The 25,958-nt window shown below is 42.5% G+C and overlaps 1 long non-coding RNA gene across 1 annotated transcript; it reads left to right on the plus strand.

Annotated features, from left to right (window-relative positions):
• The first annotated feature begins 12 nt into the window (after nucleotides 1-12).
• Nucleotides 13-25,149, plus strand: LOC139186473 (uncharacterized). The gene is made up of 3 exons (XR_011570034.1): nucleotides 13-381; nucleotides 23,568-23,646; nucleotides 24,904-25,149. It is a non-coding gene; the product is annotated as an uncharacterized lncRNA (long non-coding RNA).
• Nucleotides 25,150-25,958: the final 809 nt, after the last annotated feature.

The following is a 25,958-nucleotide window of genomic DNA, read 5'->3' on the forward strand; positions in this document are numbered from 1 at the left end:
TGTTTACAAAGCACTTTTGCAAATTTTCTTATTTGATTCTGGACACAATCTGGGATTGGTGTGAAAGGTTTCATTTTCATTAACAGATCCAGCAATGTACTGGAAAGAAAAAAAAAAGATGCTGGACATGAACAAAAGGGAGAGAGCCAGGCCTTTCTACATCACCTCCCTCCCTGCTTACCTGTACCTGCAGGCCAGGTGTGCCAATGGGCGGGGCAGAGAGCCCAGAGCCTGGTTCTTTCTGTTTACAGGCACCGCCCACTTGACTTTCTTGCTGAGGGAGCTCTCTGACCTTAGAGAGACCTGTGTTTTACTGCCTGCGAGGGTGTTTTACAGACTTGAGTTATTGTCCACAGGGACTCGTTTGAAACCAGCTTATGGGTGAGTCAAATGGTACAGATGCAGCTGCTAAGAAAGGGGAGTGGGGGGCTGGGGGCATTCCAGGCCTAAGGGGGGGTCTTTAGGAGGCATGAAGTCTGAACCTTCCCCCAACTGTGTATTTATAAGATGCCTAGGTGAAAAGCTAGCCTTTTTTTTTTTTTTTTTTAAAGAATCTTTAGCTAAGGGGACTGCCCTCCCAGGCCTTGGTTGGATGGATTTAACTGCAAACACTGCTGAAGCCATCATACCAGGAGGCTCTGAGAAAGAAGTGGGAAGAGATGAGGCAGCAGCTGGGGCCTGAGACTGGGCGGAAGGGCTCTGAGGGTCTGAGGAGGGGGAAGTGATAGCATCTCTCAAAGTCAGCTTGCAGGTGGTGGTCCCACCACTTATCTGGGCGGGGCTCTTGCTGTGTCACCCAGATCAAGTGGAGGCTCTCCTCCGGGAGCACTCTTCATCCTCCCCTCCGGGCCGGTTCGGACCACACCCACAATCACTGACAGCTCTTGTCTTTCTATCCATACTGGGGACACAAACAAGCATGAATTCAGAGCACACATCAGAATAGGATTAGACTTTAGCAGACCAACACTAAAGAAACGCACCCTGTCTTGTACAAACTAAAAAAGGAATTCTCAGAGGAGTGCACATTTTCCTTCTATATTATCGGAAGATTTCTAGCTGGTCTTTCCCCTCCTGGTGCTTGCTCTTCTGTCCTCACACAGAGGCAAGCAGCTTTGAGTCAAGTCCTGGCATCCCACTGCTCCAGGCTAGGGTGACAACCCCTCTCCTCTGGTGTCTCTGCCCCTCTCTGGTCTCATCTCCTGCCCCTCCTCTCATCTGTTCCAGCCACATGGTCTTCCCCCTCAGCCCTGCTCATCCCTTTTTAGGGCTTTTGCTCTAGCTGCAAGCTTTGCTGGAAAGGCTCCTCCCCTCCAGATTCACAGGTCTGGCATCCCCAACTCCTTCAAACCTTGCATCTGATTTCCCCTTCCTTATGCAGCCCTCCCTCCTCATCCCTTACCTGTGGTCTGTTTCTCCGTAGCCTCATTCATTTCCAACCCACGGGTTCAGCCATTTATGATGTCCATTGTTGTCCATTTTCGGCCCCTGCAACATGAACTCCCCGTGGGGCAGAAACAGCTCTGCTGGCCTATGGATGCATCCCAGGGCCTAGAACTGGACCTGGCACACGGTTACCATTTAGCTAGCCTTGTTGGGTATATAAAGGGCATCCAGCTGAGGGATGGTCCTCAACTCCCCATGCGGCTGCCACGTGCATTGCCACCCTCATGTTGAAACAGGACTCTGCTGAACACTACAAGTGGCCGCATCCGCCTCCAGGCTTCTGGAAGAGGAGCTGGAAATGCTACACAGAGGGTCTGGCTGTTGTTTCACAAGGACTCAAGGCTGCAGGTGTCGGGGGGGGGGGGGGTGGCGGAGAGGCTCCAGGACGCGAGGCAAACACCAACCCAGGGTAGGCACAGCCAGCTTGGCTCTAAAACTCCTCTGCTGCTGGGGAGTGGTGACCCCAGACCTTGCAGCCCTGGTCATGGTCGTCTGGAGCACTCAGCAGGATTGTTCCCGGTTGTCAGGGCCAGCTAGGAAGAGAGCTGGACAGGAACCTGTTACATAATTTGTAGGGTTCAGCCCAAAATGAAAATATGGAGCCGGCTCCTTATTAAGAATGTATAAGCAATTTCAAGATGCTGACGGCCGAGCTTTACATCAGGCCCAGTCCTTCTGAGGACTGACCACCCTCATGGCATTTCACAGATCTCCCTTGAGGGGGTGGAGGGGAACGTTCCCCGCCCCAAATGTAGATCACTTATACCCAAGGTGTGTAGCCAGCTTCTCCTTGAGGAAAGGAGCCCGAGGGTGCAGTGGAGGACAGTGGGCGACAGTCCCAGAGAAAAGGTGGAAGTACCAAAAACAGTATGCCTGCAGCAAGCAGAAGGCCCCGAGGTCATGTTGCGGGCGTGGGGGGTGGCAGAAGAAGGTAACATCAAAGTGGCATGTGGACCAGGAGGGGAGTTATGTTCACAGAGAGGAATAGCCAAAGCCCTGGAACATTCTCCTTTCACAATGGTGGTCAGTGATTCATAACGAGTGGGAGAAAAAGAAGAAGAAAATGTAGTTTGAAGAAATAACGCCAGTTTGGGGTGTCCGTGGGTGGCGTGCAGTGCTAGGAAGCCCAGTCCACGCATGCGCCAACTGGGGGAGGGCGGGTCCTTACTCTCCTCACAACGCCCCCAGACATCTTGGATACTGATGCTGAGGCAGGCACTTCCTGCTTCCATTTGGAGAACGCTTCAGACAGTGAAGCGTCTGCCTACAATGCCGGAGACCCAGGTTCAATCCCTGAGTCAGGAAGATCCCCTGGAGAAGGAAATGGCAACCTACTCCAGTATTCTGGCCTGGAAAATCCCATGGACTGAGGAGCCTGGTAGGCTACAGTCCATAGGGTCGCAAAGAGTGGGACATGACACGACCGAGCGACGTCACTTTCACTTTACAGTTTTACAAGTGCTTTACATGATTTCGGTGGACTCTCTCCATGAGCCTCTCACTTGAGTGTTGGGGAAGGCCAGAGCGGATGTTACTTGGTTCTCTGGTGTTGAGTCCAGCACTTTCTTCCTTTCCTCCGTAATACGCCTGCCCCTGGTGGCTGCCATCTTCCCGGAGTCCATGGCCGGAGACAGACAAATAGATGCAGGCCAGGGCATCACAGGCACAGGGCAGCACGATGACAGACTGCCTCCAACATACCAGTGACCTGCAAGCACAGCCAAAGGGAGCCGGGAGCTGCTGGCCACGCAGAGGACGAGCCCCGACGGCAGGAAAAGGCAGACGTTCGGAGGGGTCAGATGCTTACCTTTCTACGAACATTATGGGAGCTGCTTTTTGGGGTCATCCGATAAATGGGACCTGCACATTAAGTAAAGATGAGTAAAATGATGCTACTCTGAGTGAGTATGCATTTTGAAACGGCCCATTAACCTCTTGTCAGGAAGGATTCTTTCCTTCGAAGCGTTGGTGGTTTCCTGCACTAAAAGGTGTGAGGGTGAGTTGCCAAATCACGTTATTATGTGCAGCTAACGGCTTTGCCAAAACTGGTACCCGCAGATGTGGGCTCAGAGGGTTAGAGTTCAACACCTCAGTCATTAACATCTTCTTTAAAAATTAACAAGTGCGATTAGCCCATATTAATGAAATAATCTCTTGAGGTTTTTTTTTTTTCTTTTAATCTGCAGTTCCATCTGAATCACACACAGAGAAAATGCACCTTCCCATCAGTTCCAGTTTAGAACTGGCACATGTTAAAAAAAAATAGCTGAACTTATTTTCCCCCTCTTCAAATTCTGCAAAATTTGCTCCCAGGTTTCCTTTCTAAGCCAAGTTTCATCGCTGAGCACATTTTTATGGTCTAGTTATAAACCCTAGAAAAACAAGGTTTATAGGAAATGTTGACACAACCTTCACTAAAGTGGTGCTAGCTGACACCTCTCTATTTTCAATTTGGGGATTTCTACTGGGAAAATATAAACGCTAATTCAGCAAAGGAAGCCAACGATAATAAAAATGTTGTAGTCTTCCTGTTCACCCCATGAAGTTCTACTTCAAAAGATGCCAGGGCAGCGTGGAGTGAGTTAGAACGAGGACGCGCAGTTTGGAAGGCACCTGCAAACACCTCAGCCTCCCGGTTACTATAAACCTTGCCTGGGAATGTATGACCTCACGGTGAGTCATGGCTGCCCACGGCCATTCAGTCGGAGAGGTGGCAGAAGATTCCAGATCTTAATGTCAAAGATGCCTTACCAGCCTCCAAATCTACCCTAAATTCAGGCAAATTGGATTTTTCACAGGCTGGTAAAGTCAACCTGCAGACACACAGAGAAGCCTCAAAAGATGAAAGTTGGAGAAAAGGCAGACCCTGGAAGGTGGATGTTGAATGGTTAGCAGGCTCAAGTTGGGGCCAGCAGCAGTGTCAGGGGGACCCAGGTGTGAGGGCAGGTCGGCACATGGGGACAGAGGGCCAGTGACAATTCCCATTTTCCCAACCCCGCTCTACAGCCCAGCCGAAAGGCACATGTGTTCCATATTTAGGCTTTGATTTTTTTTTTTTTTTTCTTTCTGAAACAGGAGGAGGTGGGAGAAAGGGGTGAAGGTTGACTCAGGTCCAGAGATAAAGACTGACATACACAAATGGCCCATAATAGGGGGCAAAGCGAGTTAAGCTGGAGTCAGTATTTTCAAATCCTCAGCTAAATAGACTAAACAGGACTGGCTGAGGAGCCAGGAGGGCCAGCTGCCGGCCAGGAGCTCCCACTGAGGAGAAGGGTAGCCTGTGAAGCCTCCCGTATCCCCCTTTTTGTCACCTGTACAAAGGGGTCCAGCATCCATCTAGCCATTGAGGTTGTGTGGGGAGTAAGGCAGGTTTCTGGTGGGGCTCTGTGAAAAACTGCAAGGTGAGGAGGAGTGTTATTTTACGTTGATTTATTCCTACTTTGGAAAACTACAGAAAATGGAAATGTTTTCAGTCGAGGGAGAAATCCATCAGGATAAAGGAGAGAAAACCTCTCTGGCATTCATATAATTGCTTTTCGTTCATCGAGACTGATCTTGGGGCAGGGGTGGGGGCGGTGGGCGGTGCGTGCGGGGTCTGCTGCTGACAACTTCGCTTTCCTCTTCAGTCTAAGAATCTACTAACGAGGCTGTTCAGGTTAACGCCCCAATTACCATTACATATTTTAAACTTTCCCAACTCACAAGGGACCACTCACTTACATAGCCTCCTGGACACAAAGTATTTCTTTGGATGATTATTTTTTCCTCCTGGGTTTCTAAGCCTGTTGGCAGCATTTTTCCAGAGTGTTTTCAAAAGCTTTCAGAAGATATCCTCATAACAACTGGGGAAAAAAAGATTAGGAAGCGTACTTTAAGACTAATGCTTAACTTCTGCAGGCCCTGATTTTTTGTTCAGGTTGAAAAGGAAGACAGTTTCTGGATGTACCTGTCAAGACTAAATGATTGTTCATTTCCTGTGAATTGGGAATCAGGTAATAACATGCAGCTGAGGAGCCAGGCTGGGTTTCTTGCTTTTTCCTCTTCCAGAAGCGGGGTCCATTACCAGCTGGGAAGTATTACTGTGTGAATGTGCTGAAAAACTTTGGGGAAATGAGAAGAACAAGAACATTCTAAATGTTAGCAGTCAGTTTAATGGTCTTACCTGTACCCACCAGAGAAGATTTTAACAGCAAAGGTACAGAAAGATTAATTTAACTAAAAATGCTCAAGAAAAAAAGGAGGGATTTTAAAAAACCTTTAAAAAGTCTTTTTCTAGGATGGAGCTGATGAGAATGAACTCTGCTAAAATTATGCATGCCAGTGACTGGGTGAGTTGGAGAGAAACCATTTAAAATAATAAAATTTTTTCACCCAAGAGGAAGGAATTAATCAATGAAGTTGCATCTTGCTAATGAAGTCATTGTTGTTACTGTTTAGTGGCTCAGTTGAGTGCGACTTTGCAACCCCATGGACTGTAGCCCACCAGGCTCCTCTGTCCATGGAATTTTCCAGGCAAGAATACTGGAGTGGGTTGGCATTTCCTCCTCCAGAGGATCTGCCTTATCCAGGGATCAAATCCACATCTCCTGCACTGGCAAGAGGATTCTTTATTGTTGAGCCACCAGGGAAGCCCCAATGAAGTCGTTACCTGGAACCAAAAAAAAACAAAAACAACAAAACCCACATAAATTCAATGCTGAGTTTAAAATTGGAATTCAGCAAAATGTCATCCCAGGCACTTACTTAAATGCACGCTTTTATCTTTTTGTACAATAAATTTCTTTCCGAGTTTCATTAGCCATTATACTACTCATGGTGATTGTGTTAGATGTTAGATGCTAAGAGATGGGTGCCAACATTTCATTTCAGGTGGCTCCTCTTCCAAGTCATCATCACAGTTAATTAGAGACAGAGGAGGGATGGGAGCCGAATCGACACTGGGAAGGTAAGAAAAGGAAGGAGGGGCCAGGAGGAGGGCAGTGCCAGTGGAATTTTACAGCATCGCTGCCCATTGCACAGACCTGTGTCTTGGAAGAAAGAGCTCTGGGGTCTGAGTGGAGTGTAGGGTTAGTACAGCTGGCTTGCATCACCTTGTGGGTGGTTCCCAGCCCTGGCTGAGCATCAGGATGACTGGTGGAACTTTTAAAAATAGAAGCTGGGCGCTCAGCTCCACACTCTGCCATGACCTAGAGAGATGGGATGGGGGTGGGGTGGGAGGGAGGCTCAAGAGGGATGGGATACATGTATACATACAGCTGATTCACAGTTGTTGTATAGCAGAAAGTAACACAATATTGTAAACTTGTAAAGCAATTATATTCTAATTAAAAGAAAATAGTAAAAAAAAAAATATAAGCCATTGGGTCCTCTCCAGTCCTGGGCTAAAGCTTGTGCATGATTTCTCTGTGTTTCAAAAATGTATGGGTTTTTCTGGGGAACTTCCCTGAAAGTGGTCCAGTGGTTAAGAATCTACTTCCAGGGCAAGGGATATGGGTTCCTCCCCTGATGGAGAAACTAATATCCCACATGCCATGGGGCAGCTCTAGCTGGAGCTCCACAGCTAGAGAGAAGCCTGTGGGCCACAACAGCCAAATAAATAAATAGTTTTTTAAATGTATGGGTTTTTGTTGTTATTTCAGTATATAATGAAAATTTTATTTTTTCAAGTTTTTTTTTAATGAATTATAGTTCATTAAATAGTGTTAGTTTCAGTGATTTGGTTTTATGTATGTGTGTGTGTGTGTGTGTGTGTGTAGGAGAAGGAAATTGCAGTCCACTCCAGTATTCTTGCCTAGAGAATTCCATGGACAGAGGAGCCTGGCAGGCTGCAGCTCATGGGGTCACAGAGAATCAGACACGACTAAGTGACTAACACAAACACAAACATATATATATATATATATATGTATAATAAAGAACATATATTCTTTTTCTAGAATGTGTATATATATGTATAACTAAGTCATTTTGCTGTACAGCAAAAAATAATACAACATTGTAAATAAAATACAACACTTCAATAAAAAATAAATTTAAAAAAGAATATATATTCTTTTTCAGATTCTTTTCCCTTATAGGTTATTACAAAATATTGAGTAGAGTTTGCTGTGCTATACAGTAGGTCCTTGTTGGTTATCTGTTTTGTATGTAGTAGTGTGTGTATGTTAATCTCAATCTCCTAATTTATCTCTCCCCCGTTCCTCTTTGGTAACCATAAGTTTGTTTTCTATATGTCTGTGCATCTATTTAAGCTGAAACCTACAATTGATTCTGAGATTCTGAGTGTTGAATCAGGGTTGAGAACCACTGGCAACATGGAGGTTGGAAGTAAACCCAGGTGAGCTTGACAGTGTTGCACTTTATCTAAATCTCTCTTTCATCTGGTTTGAATATGAAGAAGGAGTTGTATATCCTGAAGTTTATCGGGACATCATAGACATAAGAGGATGAGGATGACCATAAAACAATACCTAGCACTGCCATGGCTCTTTGGGGACTCTTACCCTAAGTGGCAGGGCACTTTCACATGCATGACGTCACTTCTCTCCCCTCCCCACCTCCCTGGATGCTGTGAGGCAGGCAGTGCAAGAGCATCACCCCATCTTACAGATAAGAAAACAGGCCACATCCAGCTGGATCCCCCAGCACTGCTAATGGGTGAGCTGAACCCCATTTCACATTCCTGCCTCAGATACAGTCCCTTAGGTCTGACAGCTGTTTTCCCAGTGTGTCTGGGGCAGGAGACAAGTTCCTGTGCTCTCCGGTGGTTTTATGCTCATGTAGCAGAAAAGAGAATTCAGCAAACACTCAGCTCCCATGTTCAGTGCAAATGGAGAGGTGCTTTGTATTTTGCCTTTACCTTAAAGAGTTGGCTTCCACCCAGCATGTGTGATAGAGTTTTGACTTTCCATTTTACATAGATCCTTTCCTTATGTGGTGGCTCAAGAATCCTCCTGAAATTCGGGAGATCTGGGTTTGATCCCAGGGTTGGGACTATCCCCTGGAGAAGAGAATGGCTACCCACTCCAGTATTCTGGTCTGGAGAATTCCATGGACATAGATCCTGGCAGGCTACAGTCCATGGGATCACAAAGAGTTGGGCACAACTGAGTGACTTTCACTGATTTCCTTAAATGAACACGTCATGCCTCCCACGTCTGTTCCATTGCTTACTGGGGTTCAGTGAAAAAGAGAAGAGATAGGAGAGAAGAAGAAGAGAGACAGTGACACGGGAGGGACAGTAGGCAGCCTCCTCCCCCTCTTTCTCCCTAGGAGGCCTCTTGGTGGCCACCTTGCCTACAAGCTTTTCCCACATCCTGAGAAGTAGATGGTCCCCAGGTTAAGGATGGGAAAAGAAGCTAAGAAGTCTTCCAGTCCTGTTTGGGTAATTTTCCTGCTATCAGTATAAGCTTTTAGTAGCCTTGGGCTTAAGATTCAACTATTCTGATGAAAACAAATAATGATCACAGTATTTGAGGCTGATGATGTTTAAAGCCAGAAGTTACCCTTTCCTAGAAACAATTTTGTTGAGAATGGACTTGAGAATAAAGGTATATATGATAAATCATGACACTAGAAGCTACGCTTTTGCTGATAAAATTTACTGATTAATCAAGTTACTTTGCATTTTATTGTAATATAGAAAAGCTTACTAAATAAGACTTTTTAAAGATGATTATTTTTTGTGATGTCATAATAGCTACCACTGTGGCAAAAAGTTCAATGTTAAAGTGTAATAGATAAGTGACAGGGATATGTTGTACAGCACAGTATCTTGTAGAAACTTTTAATGGCATATAATCTGTAAAAATACTGAATTGCTGTGCTCTACACCTGAAAATAATACAATATTGTAAGTCAGCTTTGCTTGAATTTTAAAAAGTATGATGAATTAATATCCTCCAGATACTAATATTTCACAGGTCAATAAAACTTAACCATGCTTATGGGTTTACTCCATTATACAAAAATATATTTATAAAAAGTATCACTAAGGTTTTTATAAATGAGTTGGCTGACTCTTCATTTTATCATGTTTTGTCTTCTACCTGTATCAGGTTAAAAGATTGGTGATGTTTTAATTATGTGAAATCCCATCTGGTTTCCAAGTAGCCTATTGAGAAACACTTTGGACAGTCACAAAAAGGAATTTTATAGAAAGCTGAATATATGGAATGTAGCTGACCTTTTAAAACAGGTCTGTAGAGCTATTTGGGGGGACAGAAATGGCAAATAGGTTTCACCCAAGCACTGACTGACTGGCCACTCAATAAAGTGTCCTCTCTGGAAGACTGGTCTGGGCTTAGTAAGCAAGTATGCCGAGATTGACTAGTGATGCCTGCTGGGGAAAAAGGAGGAGGTCTTGGTGCCATGTTTGCTGTCTCTGCTGTGGGGTAAAAGGGGAAAACACCAAAATGCCTATTTCACTAAGTGCAAAGACTACTGAGATGCATAAAGAATTCTCCTGATGGCACAGATTTTGCCAGAGCCAAGACTCAATCCATAGTTTCAAATAGTTTCAGATTTAAGAGCATTATTGAAAATGTTTAATGCATATCGGGGTGTCAGAAAGAGTAAGGATTATTCACTTTTCTCAACACGCTACACTGTTATGTGAAATTCTGGAATTAACTCTGTCATCGTTACGATAGTGAATGTCAGTCAGGATCTTCCAATTATCTAAGCTGCTCACAAGTACGGCTTTTTCCTCGAATTCCATCAGTATTCCGTAACAGTTCAACCTGCTCATTTTCATTAATGTAGTTTTCACTGCACCCAAAGCAGATGCCATCTTTTCCACTGGTGAAAATGGTGCCTGTGGGTGATTATGGTGCCCAGGGGTAGTCATTACATAGATCTTATTTCTAAATTCCATTCTACAGTGTTAGTGAGGATGCTCATCTAGTTAAGTTGTTTCTTTCCTCTAGCAAAGTGGGGCTTAACCCTCTGGAGAAACCTGAGCTTAAGATGATTAATGTTGCAAGGGAATAACTTTCTTAGTGAATAAATGGTCTTTTCAGCAGACTGAGTTGTCTTAAACTGAAAAATTTAATTTCAGATGGAAGAAAGCATTCGTCAATTTTATGGTAAATACTGACATATTTAGAACACATTTTTAAGCATGTTTCCTACCAGAGATTTATCATTTCAGGTCATTTTTATGTGTGTGTTCTTCTTAGTTGCAGATTATCCCTCTTACTTTTTGAATGGATGGGTACTTTGTTATTATCTGTTGATTGGTCTTTGAAGACATGGCTTGACTAGGAAGAGGTTGGTTCTGGATACAGTAAGTCCCCTACATACTAATGAATTCTGTTCCATGAGCATGTTCATTAAGTCCAATTTGTTCATAAGTCCGACAAAGCTAGCCTGGGCACCCAACTAACACAGTCAGCTATATAGTTGTTGTTCAGTCACTAGGTTGTGTCCGACTCATTGCGAATGCATGAACTGCAGCACACCAGGCTTCCCTGTCCTTCACTATCTCCCAGAGTTTATTCAAACTCATGTCCATTGAGTTGGTGATGCCTATATTACTGTGCTGTAGTAGGTTTTATAATACTTTTCACACAAATAATACATATAAGACAAATACAAACAATAAAGCATTTTTAATCATACAGTACAGTACCTTGAATAGTACAGAACAACAGCAGGCATACAGGGGCTGGCATCAAGTGAACAGGCAAGAAGAGTTACTGATTGGAGAAGAGAGAGGATGTGGGAGATGGCCAGCAACAGGAGATGGAGGGAAAGCTACAATTTCACTCATGCCTGATGTGGATGGAACACATGTTCACATCTTTGAAAGTTCACAACTTGAATGTTTGTATGTAGAGGACTTACTGTAGTATATATAGCTAGACAAGTGAATAGTCATGTACAGGACCCTCCAGGAGTTTGTCATTTCTTTCTATACCACTATTCTTCCTCCTCCTCTCTCTTAGCTATTATAACAAATCCACTTTCTGGGACACTCAGCCCCCAAATTGTAGCCCTTATTTTCAACTACCCTTTAAATGTGACCGTCAATTGTCTTGCCGCTTTCTCCAAACCAGCATAAGCCCAACCTGAGGTCTCTTGACTTTTCTCCAAAGACATTCTTCATACAGGGGATTTTTTTTTTTTAACTGTACATAATTGTATTAGTTTTGCCAAATATCAAAATGAATCCACCACAGGTATACATGTGTTCCCCATCCTGAACCCTCCTCCCTCCTCCCTCCCCATACCATCCCTAAAGTAAATAGCTTGAGTTAGAGGAGGAAACAGGATACGATTTTTCTGAATTCTTACATTATCTTTTCTGTTTCCATAATTTGTTGTTGTGGGGGAGGGTGTCTGGGAACTGATGCTGGGGCTGACACTGGGTCCTGCTTGGAGCTGGGTGTCAGACTCCCTGCAAATGGGGAGGGCAGGGGGTTCTGAGATGGATACCTGTGTTGTGGGTGGAACTTCTCTCTGACTGGTCCTTGACTCCCTCCTTTCATCCTCTGTCAGCAGATTGCTTAGCCCTTGAAACTGGTCTTAGCTCATGTCCTTTGATAAAAGGGGCAGTTTGATGAAAGTTGTCAGGAAATAGAGGAGGTGGGAAATCTGGTCATGTTAATGCTGCTGTGGATAAGACAGAAATGCAAATATGCCACTGAGGATCTTACTAATTTAATCCAATCGCGAACACATTGCCTAGAAAAACTTTTGGTGTAATAATCCAAGGGGGTGGGATTCCATTTCACCATTAGATGCATTAACTTGGATAGATTTGTTAGCTGAATAGTTACCATCACTAGTGCTAGGAGACATGATCCGGAACTTTCTGGAGTAGTCTGTCTAATGGGAGAAGATATACAAAAAGTAAGCAGTCAGGGTCGAGACGTACAGCTGCACAGGGTGTGCACTGACCAACTTCAGGGGACGTTATTTGCATAGACTATGGTATAACGTATGCCCTACTGGAAGGCATGACTGGTCCTAACACAGATGGTGACCCTTCAAGCAAGCTTTCTACAGTGAGCTAAATGATCCCACTTCTGGTCATGTATCCAGACAGAACTGTAATTCAGAAAGATCCATGCACTCCTGTGTTCATAGTAGGACTATTCACAATAACAAAGGCATGAAAACAACCTAAATGTCCATCAACAGATGAATGGATAATGAAGATGTGGTGTATATATACTGTGGAATGCTACTCAGCCATAAAAAATGAAGTAATGCCATTTGCAGCAACCCAGATGGACCTAGAGATTATTACACTAAGTAAGTCAGAAAGAGACAAACACCATATGATTATCACTTACATGTGGAATCTAAAATATGACACCAATGAACTTACCTATGAAACAGACTCATAGACATAGATAATAGAACTGTGGTTGCCAATGAGAAGGGGTGGGGGAAGGATGGACTGGGAATTTGGAATTAGCAGATGCAATCTAGTCTATATAGGATGAAGTTTCACTTTCATTTTCAAACAACGAAGTCCTACTGTATAGCACAGGGAACTATATTCAATACCCTGTAATAAACCATAATGGAAAAGAAAAATAAATAAAAAATAAAGTATAACAGTGATAGGATATGTATTGTGCCCTGGGAGCACAGAGCAGCAGCACCTGACCCAGCTTGCTGCTGCTGCTGCTGCTAAGTCGCTTCAGTCGTGTCCGACTCTGTGCGACCCCATAGACGGCAGCTCACCAGGCTTCCTTTTCTCTGGGATTCTCCAGGCAAGAACACTGGAGTGGGTTGCCATTTCCTTCTCCAGTGCATGAAAGTGAGAAGTAAAAGTGAAGTCGCTCAGTCATGTCCGACTCTTAGCAACCCCATGGACTGCAGCCTACCAGGCTCCTCCGTCCATGGGATTTTCTAGGCAAAAGTACTGGAGTGGGGTGCCATTGCCTTCTCCGTGACCCAGCTTAGGAGGTGGTTTCTTGGAGTAAAGGGCGTTACCATTGGGACTTAAAAGATCAGCTTCAGTTAGACTGGACGAAAGACAGACTGTCCAGGCAAGGGAACAGAATGTCCAGCAACTGAGAACAAGGAGTTGTGAGACTGAGTTGATGAAGGAGTGAAAATGAAGGACGTTGTGGCCTCTCTGTCCTGCTGGCCGACTGGAAGCCTGCTTACTCTAGCTTTTCAAACACAGATCAGCTGCACCCAAACTCGATGGAGTTAAATAAAAAACATTCTTCACTTCCCACCTGTTTTTTGACTGATTCTGTCTCAGCAACATTTACCCCCTCCAGTGCAATTGATTCAAAAGCTTAGGCTAAATGTAACACTCCGAGAAGAGTCCCTGCTTTCAGACAGATGGGGCTCCAAGGCGGCCACCTGTCCAACTTTATCAAATGTCAAACATTTTGACCCAGACAAACGCCGTCAACCTGATGGTGACACTCTTCTGCTTAAAGTTTCTTATTTTAAGGCTTTTGCCGTTAGAAAACAAAATGAAACATGAAAAACCTTTGGGGAGATAAAGTTCCAAATGCTTAGCATGGCTTCCACAATATAGTCATCGCCCACAGGGCAGGGACTATTTCTATCTGGTCCTCTCGCCTGGGCTCCATCACTGATTGGGATCAGGAACAGCTCAGGGGGCTATAGCCTTGGTGTGAACGTGATGGTGAGTCTGGAAGAGAAGCAGCTTTGTTCCCCCACGCTAGACCATCCAAGCAGCACGTTCCCACAGCTGCCATCGCTTGGAATAGGATGGAGACTCTACACATGTTTGTTTTAAAAAATAAATGAATGGAACATTTTCCAAAATTGACCACAACTCAGAAGAGGTTAAGAACTACAGCTCTAAAATTTTTCCTGGATAAATTATACACAGAGACCACATAATTTTTATTCCCATAGCATTTCTTTTACCTGAATTGGATGATGGTATTTTGACTTCATCTCCCTGACAGTTGATACAAGAAACATCTTCACAAAACTCATTGCTTTTTGTACTTTTAAAGGCTGCTGGGACATGTCACTGCTTCACTCAGTGGCACCTTTATGAAAATCCATGGGAAAAAAATTCTCAGTACTAGGAAAAGTGGTGCTTTATGTGGGCAATTCATTGATCTATTTAAGTAATTAAGTATCCTCAGTCTTGAGCCTCACACCTCCCCAAACGTTCCTCTTCAACTCTGCCCTGATGCTCACTGTTTTCTTCTTTACCTTACATGAGAGTCTTTTTTTTTGAAGTATAGTTGATTTACAATGTGTTAATTTCTGCTGTATAACTCAGTGACTCAGTTATATTTGCATTCTTTTTCATATTCTTTCCATTATGATTTATCACAGGACTTTGAATATAGTTTCCTGTGCTATACAGTAGGACCTTGTTTATCCATCCTATATGTAACAGTTTGCATCTGCTAACTCAAACTTCCAGTCCTTCCTTCTCAGCCTCCCTTGACAACCACAAGTCTGTTCTCAATGTCTGTGAGTCTGTTTTTGTTTTATAGAAAAGTTCCTTTGTGTTGTGTTTTAGATTCCACATATAAGTGATATTATATGGTAATTCTTTTTCTCTGACTGACTTCACTCAGTATGCTAATGTCTAGTTAATCCATGTTGTTGCATGATTTCATTCTTTCTTTATGACTAGCATTCCCTTGTATATATGTACCACATCTTCTTTATCTATTCATCTGTAGGTGGATATTTAGGTTCCTTCCATGTCTTGGCTATTGTCCCACTAGAGTCTTTGAACATTTTATTACAAAGATTTCCTTTGGGGTCTTCCCTTCCCTGAAGCAGAGCATTTTGACTCATCCATATTAATGTAGCTAGGTCAAAAATTAAAATCACTGTTCACTACCAAGGATCATGGTCAACCAAACTCTCGTCCTTATTCCATCTTCAATACTCCCCACTGGTAATTGTGGGAAACTTTCACTTTCTACTTTATTCATTCCCACTGGCTTGTAATTTTTATGGGTGCAGCCTCTTTATCCAGAGGGAAAAAAGAATAAAGATAACTGAACATTTAAATCTGGGTTAACCTCGAAAATGTTTTAGTCTTTACCTTCGCAACCCTCACCATAATGGAGTTTTAGAATTTAAACAAAGATCAATATACACAATAGGGAGTACCAAAAGAACAAAGAATTATTTAAGTTTAGACTTGAGAATTAAAGATCATCTATGGACAAATTATTCCTTCTGATGTCCTGTATATATTTAATAAGGACAATCAAATCAGAAAGAATACCCCAAAAAGCATATTGTCCACATCAAACATGGAATGGGTTTCATTGCTAGTCAGCTCAATCTGTTCATTACTGGCAAGTATTGACATGCATGGTGGCTTTGGTTGTAGGGTAGTGCAATGGCTCTGACCCTGAGGTGGTCAATATCATCCACTTGTAGAGAAGGCAGCGTTTCAGTGGTTGGTTCAGGCTTCATGGAACTAGGAAGGGGCTGAGCTGGGATTTGAACTGGGAGCATCCTTCAGAGCCCTTGTTCCTCACCGGTCTTGGCACTGCAGTATTCCTGTAAGCATCCTCTCAAAAGGCAGAGAAGCAGACTGATTAAACCAGCATGACCAAGCTTGCCTGGGTTATAGGAAATTGGTCTTCATAGGAAACACAAGCCAGCCATTAATGATTTGAAACTATTAGCAGTAGATTGTGGATATCACAATTCAGCCCATTGCTTTTAAAGCAAAATAAACATATTCCATTTGGAAAAAAAAAGAAAGTAAATGCATCTGACTACTGTAGCTTTAAGGGAGAATCAGAAAATCTGATACGTGGACCGTTCAAGTTTCATGTGACATCAAGACAGTGAGCAGACATCTTATTGAGAATGATTGATGGCCCCTGCTGTGATGAGCAAGTGCGACAAACATATGCTGCCTGTTTTTATGTGTTTGGGCTGCCAGATGGTACCTACCCTCCCCACCCCTGAACCTTCCTTCACCCCACCCATGCCTTGCCCCAAACCCTCCCCCTCATCCTGCCCAGTCCCCGTAATTCATCCTCCACCTGAAGTGAGAGCTGGGGGGGACACTGATGTGTGAGGCTCAGGTATAAAATATGGATGTCTGCTTTGCATATTATTGGGTAAAATAAAAAGCTTAAATTAGAATAATTTATTTTCTAGGACATATGTTGACAGCATCTGAATGTCATGTACCTTTCTCTCCTATGAGAAGCTTATATTCCTGTCTTCATTGCCAAGACAGTTCCTGGAACATAGTTCCTGGAACATTTATGTAATTAATGTCTGTTGGATGAATGAACAAATGAATAAATAAGTGAATACATGATCAACCCATATAATAACCCAACAAAAAAGGAAATGAGGTGAATCTGGCAGAATTTGGTGTCTGTAAACCCAAGCTTTTTCCCAGGGTTCTCAAGTCCTCTGCGTAATTGGCTGTTGTAGAATTTGCTGGAGACTCATATCAATCTTCTGATTGTGTTATTTCTGAACTGTACCATTACCCACTGCCTTGGAGAGCTGTGACATCACTTCTCTTTTTCCGAAGATATCCCCGGTGGAATTGTGATCATATTTTCGATGACTTTTCATTACCCAGATTATAATTCATCTGGTTTTATCAGCCAAACTTTATTCAGGTTACATAGTCTCGTACTGGACACTGAATTCTCTATTTAAAAAATATATAAAGATGTATATTTTCAATTGATTCCCTTTGCTGTAAAGCAGAAACTAATACAACATTGTAAAGCAACTATTACCCAAAATTTTAAAAAGATATACATTTTTACTTTGAAAGTAATGTAATCACATTATCAAAAAAGTCTCCAAAGTAGAAATGAAGGGAGAAAAAAAAATTGTCATAAGCCTAACTCTCTGTCTAATACCACCACTTATTAGGATTTGGGTAAATTTCCTCCTAATACTTTTTTCTGTTCCCCATCTGTTTTTACATAGCTTCATATGATTGTATTCCATATGCATATAATTTGATTCCCTAATTTTTTAAACTAGTCAGGAAACTAGAAACAACACTCATTATTTAGCAGAGAGAATTTAATATAGGAAATCGGTTAAGCAGGTATCAGAGAACTCACAACTCATAAGGCAGACCCTGAAATGAAAGAGGAATAGCAAGTGCAGAAAGCAGCTTCTATGCCAGGGCTGGAGGAACAAAGGGAAGAGGGCAGTGTCTCCAGACCAAGAAGCTTTGGGAGGGGCTGCAGAACTCAGACACAGACCTCAGGGACGGGACACCACCTGGATCAGGGCCGACGGCTCTGAGGGCAGGACTGCTAAGGCTCCTGCTAGGTGTGGGGAGAGGGTTGAAGACAGGGCCTACCTGCTGATGGACTCAGCTGCCAGGGTCTAGGTCCAGAGGGAGGGGCCCTGGTGGGTAACTGACAAGATAGGAAGCACCCCAGAAGGGGCTTGCTCCTTCCTCCATCCTCCACCTCCTATCTCCCTCTAGGGTCCCCTGCTGGTGGATACTAATTGGGAGGCAGCCTGCAAAAGCAGAAACTGAGTCTGCAGAGTCCAGGCCCCAACAGCACAGAGTAATGTTGGTTCCATGGTGGGGGCCAAGCTTAACAACCAAGCCATGCCTACAGCTTTGTTTGGAGTGTTTCCACACAACCTGTGTTTTGTTTTCTGTTTTTTTTTTTTTTTAATTGAAGTACAGTTGATTTACATTATTGTGTTAATTTCTGCAGTACAGCAAAGTGATTGTTATACATATATATATACATTCTTTTTCATATACTTTTCCTTTATGAATATAGTTCCCTGTGCTACTCAGTAGGACCTTGTTTATCCATTCTGTATATAAGAGTTTGCATCTACTAATCCCAGACTCCCACTCCATCCTTCCCCGACCCCTCCCCTTGGCAGCCACAAGTCTGTTCTCCATGTCTGTTGAGTCTGTTTCTGTTTCATAGATAAGTTCGTTTGTATCGTATGTTGCACTCCACATATCAGTGATATCATCTGGTGTCTGTCTTTCTGTGTGATTTCACTTAGTATAATTTGTAGGTCCATCCATGTTGCTGCAAATGGCATTGTTTCACTGTTTTTATGACTAATATTCCATTGTATATATGTACCACGTCTTCTTTATCCATTTGTCTGTCTATGGATATTTAGGTTGTTTCCATGTCTTGGCTGTTATTGTAAATAGTGCTGCAGTGAACATAGGAGTGCATGCATCTTTTTGAATTATAGTTTTGTCTGGATATACACCCAGGAATGGGATCATATGGCAACTCTAATTTTTTTGAGGAATCTCTCATACTGTTCTCCACAGTGGCAATACCAATTTACGTTCCCACCAACAGTGCAGTAGGGTTCCCTTTCCTCCACATTCTCTCCAGCATTTACCATCTGTAGTTCTTTGATGATGGCCATTCTGACTGGCATGAGGGATACCTCATTGTAATTTTGATTTGCATTTCTCTAATAATTAGTGGTGTTGAGCATCTTTTCACGTGCCTGTTGGCCATTCATCTTCTCTGAAGCAGTGTCTTCTGGACTAGATGTTGTTTGTCAGTGCAGACACACTGTATATCCACACATACAATCCCTACCTGTGTGTGCAAATTGTGTACATACATTTCTACATTTATATTCACAAACTATTCCTTGGACGGCTAGATTCTGCTAACAGATGACCATTTCTACTTCCTTTAATTAACTTTAAGAAGACAGATTTCATGCAGCAGTTTGTTCTATTAAATCCAAGCCATCTTTTCTCAGTGCCCAAATTTATGATCTTTAATTTCAGCACACCTCATATTTATCAAAACCACGAGAATGATTTCACAGTGACATGTGTCATAAAGAGATTTTCTTTGCTTTGTCCTCTGGCCGGGTGAGGTCGATGGAAGTCTGCTGAGTGTTTCTTTTTTCTTGAAGGGGATGGAAGGAAGCAGAGGAGACCAGCCACAGGCCCTGTTCAGTGTGAAGGGAGTGATAGCCTGTGGGGTGCAGCTGTTGCCATTTGGGGTCCTTCCCAGTTTACATGCGAATTCATTGCCTGAGCCAGGGAGGAGGGAGATGAGGCCATTTGTGGCCAGCTTCAGGTTTCAGGGCTGATAACCTTACGCCTTAAAGATAAAAAAAATAGAAGCAACGTTTAGAGCCAATTTTGAAGGACAGTCACAATTCTGCAAATATGTGATTGAGAGGAAAGAAAGATCGTAGAAGGAAAGAGAGGTAAATTCACAGGCAAGCTCCTAGGGCTTGGAAAGAACAAGAACGTCAGATGCCTCAGAACAGGGCTCTTGGAGGTGGGTGGGAGGGTGGGATGGGGGAATGGTTAAAGCAGGGGTGACCCTGAATCCAGGAGGGAGCCCAACACTGCATGTCTGTCGACAGAAAGGACACCTTCTAGTGACACGCCGTGTGGTCGAAAACATCAGAAGAAAATATGTAAGGAACTTAAGAATGTACTTTGGGATGAGAGCAAAGAGAGGATTATTTAGGAAAAAACTCTAGAATGCTCAGGAAATAGGATCAAATGAGTTAAGATGTGTAGTGTGTGTGGATAGCAGATATAATGTGTTTGCCATTTTTATTCTCAGCAGCATCACATGGGCCAAATGATGGAGGGGTGGAGGATGGGGAAGGTTCCAAGGCAGGATAGAAGGTGGCGAGCAGGAGGAAGAGTGTGGCGCATGCATCTGTCTGAAGTTTGGGGCGGTAGGGTACAGGGGGTGCTCCAGCCCACAGGGTTAGTTGATGAGAACGTTGGTCAAGTATGTGCTGGCTCTGGAAATAGGCCTGGCAGGGGACCCAGGCAGCCTGAGCAGGTCCTCCTCACTGGCTCTGGAAGAAGTGGGTCCTAGCCTCCTGACCTTTTTAGATCAGTTACTCTGGTCATCCTAAAAATATAACCAAGCCCCTGCAGCACACCTGGTCTTAGACACCTCACCCACATTCAGTCACCCAGCCCTCTTCCTCCTTCTGCTTCCTGTCCTTTTAATTTGGGACCCAAAACAAAAACTGACTCAGACATAGAGAACAGACTCATGCTTGCCAAGGAGGATGGGCTTGGGGGAGGGAAGGGTTGAGAGTTTGGAATTAGTAGATGCGGATTATTATATATAGGATGGATAAACAACAAGGTCCTATTGTATAGCACAGAGAACTGTATTCAATATCCTGTGATAAACCATAATGGAAAAGAATATACAAGAATATATATATGTATAACTGAGTCACTTTGCTATGCAGCAGAAATTAACACAACATTGTAAATCAACTATACTTAAATGAAAACAATAAAAATTAATTTACAACTCAAGCTTTTGTTCCACAGTTGAAAATAAAAAAACATAAATAAGGGACTTCCTTGTTGTTCAGTGGCTAAGACTCCATGCTTCCAGTTGCAGGGGCCTCGAGTTTGATCCCTGGTCAGGGAACTAGATCCCAAATGCTGTAACCAAAGAGCCTGCCTGCCACAACTAAGACCTGGTGCAGCTGAAAAACAAACAAAACCTTCATAACCAAAATATAAAATATATTAAATATAGTTTACATTTATGTTTTGTAAATAAAAAATACAAATTACATTTGTATTGAAATATAAATCTTGAGACCAGTGCCTAAAACTTACATTCACTGGATGTAATTAATCCATCAGCAGGTGTAATCCATTCTTGTTAGAACCTCAGCAGAGTGGTCAAAAGCCTGGGCTTTTGTGTCAGACAGACTTAGATTTAGTTCCAGGTCTGCTGATTGCCAGAAGGGAAGTGAACTTGTGCAAGATGCTTCATTTTTATGAACCTCAGTTTCCTCATCCACAAAGTGGGGAGAGTGACATCACTTACCCTTGGGATTGTTACAAGGACTCCATCATCTTTTACAGGTAAAGTAGTTAGCACGTGCTACAGCTCAGTACCGCCCTAGATCTGTTCCCTGCTGCTCTCACCTGTGGTCTGGCACTGTTGCCGCCAGCCTGACCTCTGGCTGCCTTCCACAGCTTCCCCTTTGTCACAGAGCTTCATGGCTGCTCTGATCTGGGCTCCTGCCTCTGCATGCTCCCAGTTCTCAGGCTGAAGTACCTGCTGTCTAGGTCCACTCTGCCTCTGGGATGGACCCACGTCACCTTTGTATGAAAGCAGTTTGTCTCTTTCAATTCTGGTTTCCTCAGTGTGTATGCCCAGCAGTGGGATTGCTGGATCATAAGGCAGTTCTATTAGAACTGTTTATATATACTGTATATATATATATATATATATATAGTGTATATATATATATATATATACTAATAGTATATAGTATATATACAGTATACTATATACTATTAGTCCTGTTTATAATAGCCAGGACATGGAAGCAACCTAGATGTCCATCAGCAGATGAATGGATAAGAAAACTATGGTACATATACACAATGGAGTATTACTCAGCCATTAAAAAGAATACATTTGAATCAGTTCTAATGAGGTGGATGAAACTGGAGCCTATTATACAGAGTGAAGTAAGCCAGAAAGAAAAACACCAATACAGTATACTAACGCATATATATGGAATTTAGAAAGATGGTAACAATAACCCTGTATAGGAGACAGCAAAAGAGACACTGATGTATAGAACAGTCTTTTGGACTCTGTGGGAGAGGGAGAGGGTGGGATGATTTGGGAGAATGGCATTGAAATACGTATAATATCATATATGAAACGAGTCGCCAGTCCAGGTTCGATGCACGATACTGGATGCTTGGGGCTGGTACACTGGGACGACCCAGAGGGATGGTATGGGGAGGGAGGAGGGTTCAGGATGGGGAACACATGTATACCTGTGGCGGATTCATTTCAATATTTGGCAAAACCAATACAATATTGTAAAGTTTAAAAATAAAATAAAATTAAAAAAAAAAAGAAAAAAGCAGTTTGGAGTGACTTTTTAAGGAACTGGCTGACTTTAAACTTTAGAATTTGGTTATCAGTGAAAACATAACTATGGATCATGTAGCTGGAAAGCCACATGCATATGAGTATTGACTCTGCAGGTATGGATGTGGTGAGAACCAGACCTCACTCATCTATAATTTTTAAAATTTTATTGAAGTACAATTTATTTATAATGTGTTAATTTCTGCTGTACAGCAAAGTGATTCAGTTACACACACACACACACGTATGTATGTATATATATATTATTTTTCATATTTTCCATTATGGTTTATCATCACAGGATATTAAATATAGCTCCATATGCTATACAGTAGGACCTTGTTGTTTATCCATCCTATATATGTTTGTCTCTGCTAATGCCAAACTCCCAATCTATCCCTCACTGACTCTTCCCCACTTAGCAACCACAAGTTTGTTCTGTCTGTGAGTCTGTTTCTGTTTCATAGATAAGTTCATGTGTGTCATATTTTAGGTTCCACATATAAGTGATATCATAAGATATTTGTATTTGTCTGACTTCAATCGGTGTGAACATCTGTAGGTCCATCCATGTTGCTGCATATGGCATTACTTCGTTCTTTTTATGAATGTGTACTATTCCACTGTGTGTGTGTATACATATATATATGTATATAAGCACAGCACAGCACCTTTTCTATATCCATTCATCTGTCAATGGACATTTAGATTGCTTCCATGTCTTGGCTATTGTGACTAGTGCTGCTATGAACATAGAGGTGCATGTACCTTGTTGAATTATAGTTTTGTCCAGATATATGCCCAGAAGTGGAATTGTTGGATTATATGGTAGCTCTGTTTTTAGGGTTTTTTTTTAGGAACCTCCATACTGTTCTCCATAGTGGCTGCACTAATTTACATTCTAACCAACAGTTTTAAAAGTGTTCCCTTTTCTCCATATCCTCTCCAGCATTTGTTATTTGTAGATGTTCTAATGATGGCCATTCTGCTTCATCTGAGGTAGTACCTTATTGTAGTTTTGATTTGCATTTCTCTAATAATTAGCGATGATGTCATTCATCTATAATTAAAGAACAGTGACACATGGTAGAGCTTTGCATGTACAGCATTCAATCCAGTATTCAGGGAGAACTTTTAATTGGTTGATTAGAAAAAGACAACTTAAATTATTTTAGTGATTTCACATCAGGTAGCATGGTGCTCCAGCCATGCCTTGTAATGACTTTCCAGGCATCCTATCCACACACCAGAAGGTGCAATATTTTCTGAGATTGTCCTTTTTTACAGGTGAGGAAAGGGAATCACAGAGGCTGAAGACTTGTCCAAGGACACAGCTTGTAAATGTTGGAGTTGAATTTGAATTCAGGTAATTGAGCTCCAAATTCCATGCTCTCAGTAGGTCACCTCTCAAAAGAAGAATTTCCTTCAAACATCTTGCAGTAGTAATTATTTTTATTTATTTGTTTGCTTTATATAATTCTACAAGCTGAGGGTCAGTTTACAGAACAAGTGGAACTGCCTTATTCAAGGTAATTACTAGTTGTTTGCAAATGCTTTAAGAATGAAGCTTTGCTGCTGCTGCTGCTAAGTCGCTTCAGTCGTGTCTGACTCTGTGCGACCCCATAGATGGCAGCCCCCAGGCTCCCCTGTCCCTGGGATTCTCCAGGCAAGAACACTGGAGTGGGTTGCCATTTCCTTCTCCAGTGCATGAAAGTGAAAAGTGAAAGTGAAGTTGCTCAGTCGTGTCCGACTCTTAGCGACCTCATGGACTGCAGCCCACCAGGCTCCTCGGTCCATGGGATTTTCCAGGCAAGAGTACTGGAGTGGGGTGCCATTGCCTTCTCCCAAGAATGAAGCTTCAGGGAACCATAAATACCAGGAAGTGAGGTTTTTAAGTCAGTTAATCCAGGCTTGGTACCTGCAAAGCCAAGAAAGAGTAAATGGTATATCAGATGTTCTATAGTTCAGAGTTCTAACTTCTTACTCATGTTTGGGTTGCTAGATGTGGAAAAACCTAGAATTATTTGTCCCTGCCTTAACAAAATGATCAATTATTGAATTATTTTCTTTTACCTGGTCTTTTCATAAAGAGGTCAGTATCAACAAAATTCTCTGAGAGCCCAGGATGGCTGGTGTTTGTTTATCTATTTAAGAGAAATTTTTGGTGGCCTCTTGAGTTCGTACAGTTTTAACCCAGTTTGTCCCATCCAGATAATCTTTAGCATGAGGACTATGAGATGGTCACGCAGCTTCCATTTTGTCCTGTGGACTGTGTTTACCAAGTCAGAAAAGTGGCCATGTGTACTTGATGGGTTCCTAAAAGCACTGGCTCTGAAAAAAAAAAAAAAAAAAATCAATAACATTGTATTCCCTCAAGTTTCTGGCTGAATACAGCTTTACTATTGATCAAAATGTATTCTCTTCTATTAGGACAATTACTGAGAAAAAATATTTTGTGTACCTCCTCTGTATTGAGTGTTATATGCATACAAGTTGCCATGGGCATCACTTTTGTATAATTGTTCCATAATTTTAAGAGAGAACCCAGATTAGATGCACTCAGCTAAATGGTGTATGAAGTCTGTTGAGTTCTGGCAATGCCTATTAAGCCTCTTTGGTGCAGGACCTGGCTGGGGCTCAGTGAGAAGAGGGAATCGAAACTGTGTAAGATACAGTCCTCCAGATGACTACAACAGAGGTGACTAGAACACAAAGCAAATTAAAGAGCTGCAACATCACAGCAGGATCCTCTATGACCCACCTCCCAGAATATTGGAAATAAAAGCAAAAATAAACAAATGGGACCTAATTAACCTTAAAAGCTTCTGCACATCAAAGGAAACTATTAGCAAGGTGAAAAGACAGCCTTCAGAATGGGAGAAAATAATAGCAAATGAAGCAACCGACAAACAACTAATCTCAAAAATATACAAGCAACTCCTACAGCTCAACTCCAGAAAAATAAACGACCCAATCAAAAAATGGGCCAAAGAACTAAATAGACATTTCTCCAAAGAAGACATACAGATGGCTAACAAACACATGAAAAGATGCTCAACATCACTCATTATCAGAGAAATGCAAATCAAAACCACTATGAGGTACCATTTCACACCAGTCAGAATGGCTGCGATCCAAAAATCTACAAATAATAAATGCTGGAGAGGGTGTGGAGAAAAGGGAACCCTCTTACACTGTTGGTGGGAATGCAAACTAGTACAGCCACTATGGAGAACAGTGTGGAGATTCCTTAAAAAACTGGAAATAGAACTGCCTTATGATCCAGCAACCCCACTGCTGGGCATACACACTGAGGAAACCAGAAGGGAAAGAGACACGTGTACCCCAATGTTCATCGCAGCACTGTTTATAATAGCCAAGACATGGAAGCAACCTAGATGTCCATCAGCAGATGAATGGATAAGAAAGCGGTGGTACATATACACAATGGAGTATTACTCAGCCATTAAAAAGAATACATTTGAATCAGTTCTAATGAGGTGGATGAAACTGGAGCCTATTATACAGAGTGAAGTAAGCCAGAAGGAAAAACATAAATACAGTATACTAACGCATATATATATGGAATTTAGAAAGAGGGTAACAATAACCCGGTGTACGAGACAGCAAAAGAGACACTGATGTATAGAACAGGCTTATGGACTCTGTGGGAGAGGG

This window comes from Bos indicus, chromosome 13, assembly GCF_029378745.1.
Source record: "Bos indicus isolate NIAB-ARS_2022 breed Sahiwal x Tharparkar chromosome 13, NIAB-ARS_B.indTharparkar_mat_pri_1.0, whole genome shotgun sequence".
Classification (NCBI taxonomy): domain Eukaryota; kingdom Metazoa; phylum Chordata; class Mammalia; order Artiodactyla; family Bovidae; genus Bos; species Bos indicus.